The 9,396-nt window shown below is 32.5% G+C and overlaps 1 long non-coding RNA gene across 1 annotated transcript; it reads right to left on the reverse strand.

Moving 5' to 3' along the window:
• Positions 1 to 8,216: 8,216 nt before the first annotated feature.
• LOC149255297 (uncharacterized) lies at positions 8,217 to 9,053 on the reverse strand. The gene is made up of 2 exons (XR_016266352.1): positions 8,763 to 9,053; positions 8,217 to 8,605 (listed from the first exon to the last, which is right to left on the reverse strand). It is a non-coding gene; the product is annotated as an uncharacterized LOC149255297 (long non-coding RNA).
• Between the last annotated feature and the right edge of the window lie 343 nt (positions 9,054 to 9,396).

Here is a 9,396-nt window from a genome sequence, read left to right on the forward strand (position 1 = left end):
TCATATCATCATCAAATTATTTAGATACAACTTCATGAATCATGAACATCCATTTGTAGTGCTTTCATTAATTCTTTCATTTCATTCTTCCTTCAAGGTATTCATCATAATATGCCCTCCCTCTTAACTAGGGGAATGTACCCTTTCTTCTAACCATGCTCCCTCTCAACTTAGGGAGAAAAAGAACATCAAACATGTTTCATTTTTTTTCATGTCATCAAGCTCATCTTTATCATCATCATTCTTATAGCCTCCTTCATCACAATTACAATTACAAACATCTCCAACATCTTGAAGATTATGTATTAGCAAAACTTTAATAACAAGTACAACCAAATACAAATATATAAAAGTATGAAGTTAACAATATCAAAATCATGTCATTCAGAATCTAGATATCAAATACCTAAACTTAGTTAGGTTCATAAACAACAAGGGTCACTTCTTTTCACATACTAGAATTCAACTTATTATTAGGGTTTTTTCATAAACCCTAGACTCTATCTTCAAGACATAAAGCCTTAGATATTTGTATGATAACAATCCAATCATTGTACTATACATCTAAGGTTTCAATAATATGTTTTTAGAATTACATGACAGACTCTACTAGGGTTTTCAAACCCTAAATTTTATCATCATAGCTATTATCAATAATTGAGAACAATATCATCATGTCCTAGAATATCAATCTCTACTAGGGTTTTATTATGAACCTTAGATTTTACAAACTAAGACATGAGTATTAACAATTAAGTTAACATACTCACAAATATATATCTAGGATGCACTAGCATTTCACATCAACATCTACTAAGTAAACCCAAGATTAATACATCAAATAATTTTTGACCAGGATAGGGTTTCGATCAAACAAACGAACATACACCTAAGGTTTCATTCCTAGGATCTTACTATAATTATTACAAGGTTTTTTCTTATAAACCCCGATTCATCAAACTCTAAAAATCTAGGGTTTCATTATATAACCAAAACATTAACAACAAACCCTAAAGGACCATGGTTTTTACCATAACATTATCAAAACCCTAAACTTCAAAAGAATAGGATTTCTAAATTTTATTAAAAACCCTTAAATGAATTAGGGTTTCATTATCGACATACCCTTAGCATCAAGAGGCTAGGGTTTTGTAGTGAACACTAAGTGTCAGGGTTTCACAAGAATGACAAGAGATAGTATAACAAGGGTAGATTCAATCTAATGATTAATCATCATGATAAGAATCTTTAAGATTCAAAACCCTAGACATAAGAATGTTAGTAATATGGAACAAATTTCAAAAAAGAATGATCATATCTATTGCATGGAGAGAACCTTGTGACACAACTTATAGTCTAAGACATACCATGAGTTGTTCTTTACCAAACCATGTAGGACTTCAGTTATTGAAGGGCTTCTTTTGCAACACAATTTCCTTCTTGATTCAAGTCTTCCTTTGAAGTCTCCTCCATAACCTGTGTATTCTACAAGCTTTCCTAACCAAGAAAAATATAAAAAGGTTATTAACATATATTACAAACAAATCTTGATATGAGAAGGAAACCAAACATAAAGGATGAAACAAGGAACAAGATACTTATCCTTTGGTAAAATGGTGAAGGCTCCCTCTTAATCCAATCTTTCTAAGGGATACCTACAACTTATCAAAATAATTCAAAAATGTTCTAACAAGATATATTAGATCTACAAACTCTAGAAATCGAAAAATAAAAGAAAACAATACAAAACTTAGAATACAAGACTAAGAAGGATATGTAAGAGAGGACTTAATAGTATAAGTATTTTCGATTTTTCAGCATTATTCTTCTTAGGTGGAGCTTCATCGATAATATTGCTTGTTCCCCACCTCCCTTCTTATTCCTTGGATTCTCAAGGCATATGTTGGAGTATCCTTCCAACTTCTAATCCCTGATGCAAAAACACTCCAAGATTTTGGTAGACCTAGAAGAGCAACAATTATGAATTATTTTTCTGGTACAAATTTAGCTATTGCTTGGAGTTCATATCTTATTCTAGACATTCTTACAGAATATGATGATACAATATCATCTCTTGTTATCCTTATTGTCCTTAGTTCATTCTTGAGGCTAACTATCTAACCAATGTTCTTGATGGTGAATAACTTGAAAAGAGCTTCATACATTTCTTGAGCAGATTCTATGTTGGATATGTATGGAATTAGGTTGTCCTTTACTGCATCTACTATCAGATTCGTGGCCAAGATTTTGGTTTCTTTGAACTTCTCCTTTCTTGCATCATTTTTAGGTTTCTTGACTTTTCCTTGAACAAGATCCAAAGCTTTATGCTTAGCGAGGATAAGATATATCCTCTTTTTCTATCCCTGGTAATTGGAGGCTCCCTTTAACTTATTTTCTCCCTTCATTGAAGTTGGCATAGTCTCTATAGATAGTAGACTTCTTTTCTTATATAATCCTTTTCATTAATGACCTTATTAGTAGATCTTCAAGTTTCCTTTTTCTTCCTTCTTCACCTTAGCTTTGATACCATGTTAGAAAATAAAAAAGACATAAATATTTTCTTATATTGATAATTACTTGTGATATTCATGTGTTCTTATTAACTTTCTTTATGTTCTTCTTTTATCTTCTTCTCATCAAGTAATCATGAAATCAAAACATGAATATCAAGGACACCAGATATAGGCACTCAACCATGGCTAAAACCCTGCTATAGGGGAAAACACAGTCAAGTCTTCCACTAGTAGATTCAAATCAAGATGAGACAATCCAAGACCTCTTAGACCTAGATAACAACCTCCTCCAACCACCAAGTCAACCCTTCCTTCCTATAGATGATCCTTGCCAAAGTCTCAAAGTACCAGATTCACAATTGCAACTTCAATCCATAATTTTGGCTCCTAGACATAGATTTTTGGCCCTCAGCTTCAGAACTTTGGACCTATAATAGATTCATAATTTTGTCTCTAACAACAACCCTGTAACTTCCCACATGTGAGACATAGAATGTCCAAAAACTCGATTTAGGTTTTCCTAGTGAATCTTCTTCTCCAACAATTTCACTCTCTTTTTCTGCTCCTCTTTGTTGTAGATTGAACTTCTTGAGTGTGTGTACCAAATAGGTTGAATTGTCTCTTATTTATAGCCTTCTAGCTGGGTCGGACAACCCTAATCCAGGCCGACTTGTTGAGGATAAGGCTAACTTGGTGTGGAGGTGACAAATGATATTTTTGACTCAAAAATAATTCTTTTTACATGATACAAAAGCCCAAGGAGGGTCTAATAAAAATGACAATGACTCTATTGACTCAATAAAAAACCTAGAAGCCTTCAATGGAGGATTTGACCTAGAATTGATGACCCAAGCATGAAACCCATGCTTTAATAAGTCATTTTCTTTTATAATAAAATTTGTTTTGACAAATACAATTATGAAGACTGACACTAGTTACATTCTTCAACACATAAAGGTGCTTATAACTTTTAGTTGGGATTAGGGATGAAGGTTTGTTCACCTATGGTAGTAGTATGATTTCATGCCAATGTATTTGGTGTTGCATTAGCAACATCCAATTTCTTGAGTCCTCAATGTGAGATAGGAGTCCTTTCACATGGAAGATAGATGGGATCACAAATTTCATAGTGGGTGGTCCATTTGAATTTTCTTTAAACTAAAGTTTTTGATTGGTTGGAGTTAGGGGATTCCATCCAAGGTCTATTTGGTCAAGAGTGGGATCTCTAATACCTCTAAATTTGCCACTATTTAAAGATAGTGAAGCACATATTCTAGGAGTGTTAATCTACTTAAGAGTTGTTGAAGCTATTTGTAGAATCAATATTTATGTTTTACTTCAGGGTAAGGTTCATTAGCATGCTACCATCTTTGGAGGATGTCAATCCCTGGCTCATTTGATCTTCTCATGACATTGACAATGCTTGAGGAGCTAAACCTTATTCATTCATTACAAGAGTAGGTGCAAGTTTGTTTTTGAGCATTAAATTAATTTTTCATATGCTTTTCATACTATGTGGCATGATGAGATACATGCCATTAGAGCCTAGCTCAGATAACATTGTTGATCAATGATGCCCAATATTTAGAGCTCCTTACTTTTCTTAATTTATTTTTGTTTTAGTCACATTTTAGAAAAGGTTATGATGTTCATAGTATATATTGTTATTTTGATTTCCAACTCATAGATATTTAAAAAGCAAAAAATGGTGACAATAAATCATTGTTATGTTCATAATCAATTCTCCTATGTAACTCCCACAATCAATTCTTTCATTGTGGTCTTGTCACTGAAGTGAACAAAGGTCCTTCTACAGATTAACTACTCCAAAATACTTGGAATATGAAGTTATCTATTGAGGATATAAATATTATATTAAATATATGAATAAGAATGACTGCTACAATGAGAATGAGAGGCTTGCTTATATACCAAGCAGGTGTCTCTTCATGGAGAGTCATGTTTCATTTAGACATGCATCTTCAACCTAATCACTAATTAACTAATCATTATTTATGATTATTAGCATTTACATTATTTTACATTATTTCCTATATATTTATTCATAACATTGCCTTCCTCCTCAGAAAGCTTTGTCCTCAAAGCTTGTAATGAAAAAGGCTTGATCTCTTTTTTGGCTTCAAACGTCTTTCTGTCTCGGAACTGTCATCTTTGTCGATACATGTTGATATGATCTTCTAAGTGACAAACAAATTTGTCGCACTGAAAAGGAATTAGACCATCCTAGATTAATTTTCTGTGTAATATTCTGATCACTGGAATTGGCGTAGTCTAACGAGGCGGAGGGGTTGCCCAGAAAGTTGTGGAAATTTCGGTCATATTTAGAGAAAATCCGACAATGATTTTTGTAAATCCAAGCTATAGTTGTTAAACTTCAAAATTTTAGGTGTCCTAGACGTTTTTGATGGTGCTGAATCCATTTCCACCATCGAAAACACGATTCAAACACTGCCCCTACAAGATTTTTTGAAATTTTTTTGCCTAGATTCCGGCCATTTTTGGCCATTCGGGCAATTCCTCCACCTCGTTAGATGACTCCATTGGAATTTTGTAACGACTTGTCATCATAGGACTAGATTGAGGTTACATCACTATTCTATGGAACATTAGTTTGTTGTTTATAGTCTGAATGGTCTTGATACGTAGCATGGTTGAGTTGTCTACTCTCATGATTCAGATGTTAATAGGGAACTTTTTTGGTTTGACATTCCCTTAATAAGTGTGTGGAAATCTTTTGATTTACTTTAGGGGACGATATTGTTGAGTTGGTTACAAAACCTTCACTTGGGATGTTAATCATCTGAATTGCAATATCTAAGTGTGTCGTTTCTTCAACTGACTTGTCTTCTTGATTTGTCATATTCACTGGATCGGTATTCGCTCCCTTATCTTCAACTTGGATTGTTACGACTGGGGATTTCGATATTTCTTCTTGAGTGAATTGTTCCAACTTGTCTTTTAATGCTTTCTTATCATCCTTAATTTTCTTAATTTGAGTGAGTAGACTTTGATTATGGTTTCTCAGACGTAAAAGTTCTTTGATTTCTGATTTATCAACCTCATTTTCAGTGTTTTGAATTTTAAGCTTTTGATCTTTTAGATCTCTGATTTGTTCTAATAAATTTTTATTAAGGTTATTTAAATGCAAGGTTTCCTCTTCTTGTTGTGATAAGTGCTTCTTGAGTTCTTTCTTTGTGACCTTAGTCTTCTTCACTTGTGCCAATAATTTTTCCATTATTTCTTTGTAATGCATATCCACAAGATTTTTATGTTTGTGTTCTAACGCTTTCTTGTTTTGTTGAAGTTTGACTGTTTTTCCATTTTCTTGATCTTTTAGTTGCACTTTCTTGGTATACTTGATTACATCGCTTTGTGGGAGTGACGAAGGACATTCAACTTGGAATAGGGATTCCATTTTTTTCCTCTCCTCATTAAATCAGCTTGTTGTCGCTCAAGTATTGTCATTAATTGTTCTATATCTCTTGTGAATGATTGTTTTTGTTCATTACTTAGAGATTCCTTCATTTTTTTTCACTTATTTTATCTCCCCCTTTTTTTATTAATTTTTTTTAATATATATATATATATATATATATATATATAAACTTATTATTTTATTTTTTTAAATAATAATAATAATTTTTTATTTAATTACATTCAATTAATTAATTAATTATATTAATTATATTAGTTAATTAACTTTAATATGTATCAAATTATTATTCAAAAGGGCGAGACTATTCCACCATAGTCACACCGTTTGAGTGCCAAACGTGATTGTTGACCCGCGGTCACCAAAACGACAGGGGAGAGGATTCTGACAGCAGATAGCATTATAGCCGACAGAAGGGAAAACTCCTGCGGTGATGTGCATGGGAGAAAAATCATCGCAGTTTGGAGTTTCGAAAGTGTACATTGGACGGTGGTTGTAAGTGCACAATCGTGATTGAGTTGGATAGAGGGACAATGGAAGTGTTAAAAATATCATTTTTATGCTAGTAATGTATTTAATCCAACACTAGCAAATGTGTTATGTAACGTCATCAATTTCAACAAAAATTCTTGCCGTCTCAAGCGTACATACCTAGAATTTATATTACCCTTTTTATAATTTACAAATGCCACTCATCATCAGCAAAAAAAAATTGTATACACAGTAACAGTCGCAATCAATTTCTACATCCTCAGGAAGTGGTAATTATCATTGTGGGTCAGCTAATCGATGTGAAGTATGCTAACTAGAACAATGAATGTGTTTTTAAAGATGGTGTTGGCTGGCAGAGGATGTGGCCAAGGTAAGCTGCTGCACTTTTTTTATTTATTAATACATTATATTTATATGATTTTATTTTTATTTTTATTTATTTATTCTTTACTATTTGTTAGGTTTTTTTTTTTTTTTAATGGTCAAAAGCCTGATTGGTGATATGGAGAAACTCCAACTTTTTGTAGCGAAACGCTTCAAACTTGACGGCAACAATGTTGATGAAACCTTGATGGCCAAGGGCTTGGATTGGAGAGCGTGGCTCTGTGTGTAGCGGTTAAGTAGCTAGAGGATCAAACATCTCTGATACCAAATGAAGCGAACAAAGTTCCTTCTACAGATTAATTACTCAAAAGACTTGGAATATGAGGTTATCCATTGAGGATATAAATATTATATTAAATATATGAATATGAATGATTGCTACAATGAGAATGAGAGGCTTGCTTATATACCAAGCAGGTGTCTCTTCATGGAGAGTCATGTCTCATTTAAACATGCCTTTTCAACCTAGTTACTAATTAACTAATCATTATTTATGATTATTATCATTTATATTATTTTACATTATTTTCTATATAATTATTCATAACAGTCACTATCTAATTAATAATTAAAGCCCACTTAACATAACAATATTTGTACCATCATTGAATGCTAGCATGTATTAACATTTAATGCTTATGGAATAACATGGATTAGAAAGTACATTAAATTTTAACATAACACATTCAAAACTTCTTTTTCAACCCTCTTGTCTCACCTACCATTTCAATTCTTTTGAATGGAGATCACCATTAATAAATCCATTTCTAATCTTTTCAATATTTTCAAATTTCTATATAGTAGATTTTCCTCTCTTTGGGGCATGTCCATATCTTGGACTAGACTTATTTAACATTCCTTAAAATTTTGAAGATCACTCCACAATTATCAGGTGCACATTGCCACCTATATGCTTCTCCGTGCCCAATAAACTAGGTGGAACATTGTTGTATACATACAGTTTGGATCGCCATTATTGTAAGTGGCATTTTCAAGTTTGAACACTTCCCTTAAATTAGGGCCATTATTGTAAGTGGCATTTTCAAGCTTGAGCACTTTCCTTAAATTAGGGCAGGCTGACATAATTTGCAAATATATGATTTTATAATTCAATTGAAATGAATTAGCGTTTTAAATTGATAAACATACCATAATTTTGAGAATTGAGGGATTGGAATCATTCTGCATTAAAATTTTATTGTGATTCCCTGGCCCCTTTGTCAAAGAGTACTAATTCTAAATATTTATCATCTATTTTTCTTTCCAAATAGTTCTATTCATTACAGCGCGAAGATGAATATCGATAACATGAATCTTTTAAATTGGTCCAAATCCAATTTTGTTCACATTAGGTGAATGCTCACAAAAAGGCGGTCAGTGAAAGTTCTGCTAACTAACATCATTATGTGTATAAAATTATTACAGTTGATAAGGCTGATATTTCGTTCCTTTGAACCATGTTATATAAAAATTATACAATAGAATTGATATCATGACAGTATAACTTAGCAGAGAGATCTTGAAATCAGTGTTCTTAGACATTTCATATAGTTCATATTAATACAAGCTCTGTTCTTGGAGCAAGAAGCTAATACAGTGCAAATTTTTTGTGTAGATTGTACAACTATTTTCTCTTACAACATAATTTTAAGAGCCATCTTGACTCTATTATACAAACCTCAAACATTGAAACAATTAAGTTTCCCTACATCAATCCAAAGCCTTGTGAATTATTGATTGCTATCAACAACCGTTCCTTCAGCTGTAAAACAAAACAAATCCATGAACATTTCTCAGCCATATGTCCAAGGCTTAAGAAATCAAAGACATGAATGCAGGTCAATATTCCCTTTAGAGAACAAAAAAATATATGATATAAACTTTTTTCACAGAATTAATGTAAAGAGGATGCCAAATACCTTTTCTTTATTCTCATATTCAGGCAACAACAAATGATTAAAACAAGTATGAGCACTGGGTAACCTGTCAGAATGTGAACCTGAGACGTCCAATACAAAAGATACTTAAAGACAGGAATAAGTATTTAACCAATAAGATAAATCATTTCCATGTCAACTTCATTAGATCAGATTTCCCTCTGTTTCAAGATAGTTTTTCCCTATTCACATAGTTCCAAGCATCAACCATGATTCAAGAAATTCATAAGTAGGCTCGTTCAGTTGATCAGGTTCCCTCAGAGACAATTCTAATGTAGATTAACCATATTGCACAAGTTTCCAGAACGTGGGTATGGGTTTCCTGAACATTGGTATATGTGCCCTAAGCTTTGTCCAACTTAGGGGAAATGGCAGGTTGGGAATCACAACAAATATATATTTTTAGAAAACATTAAATTATGAAAAAAAGTAAAAGCACATGGAAAAGAGGAAATTTTCGAAATTGAAAATACATCGAAAATACATCCCTCATGTCCAGAGGTTGTTGCTTGCTTTGATATTTCTGGAACAAGAGTGTTTCATGTAATTAAGTTTTTTTATTTTTTTTGATAAAAGAGCTAGCAAAATGCCGTATGAGGAGTATCTTGCTACAGCT

The sequence above is a fragment of the Pinus tabuliformis genome, chromosome 7 (genome assembly GCF_031772625.1).
Source record: "Pinus tabuliformis cultivar Carrire ecotype Pingquan chromosome 7, CPIR1, whole genome shotgun sequence".
Classification (NCBI taxonomy): domain Eukaryota; kingdom Viridiplantae; phylum Streptophyta; class Pinopsida; order Pinales; family Pinaceae; genus Pinus; species Pinus tabuliformis.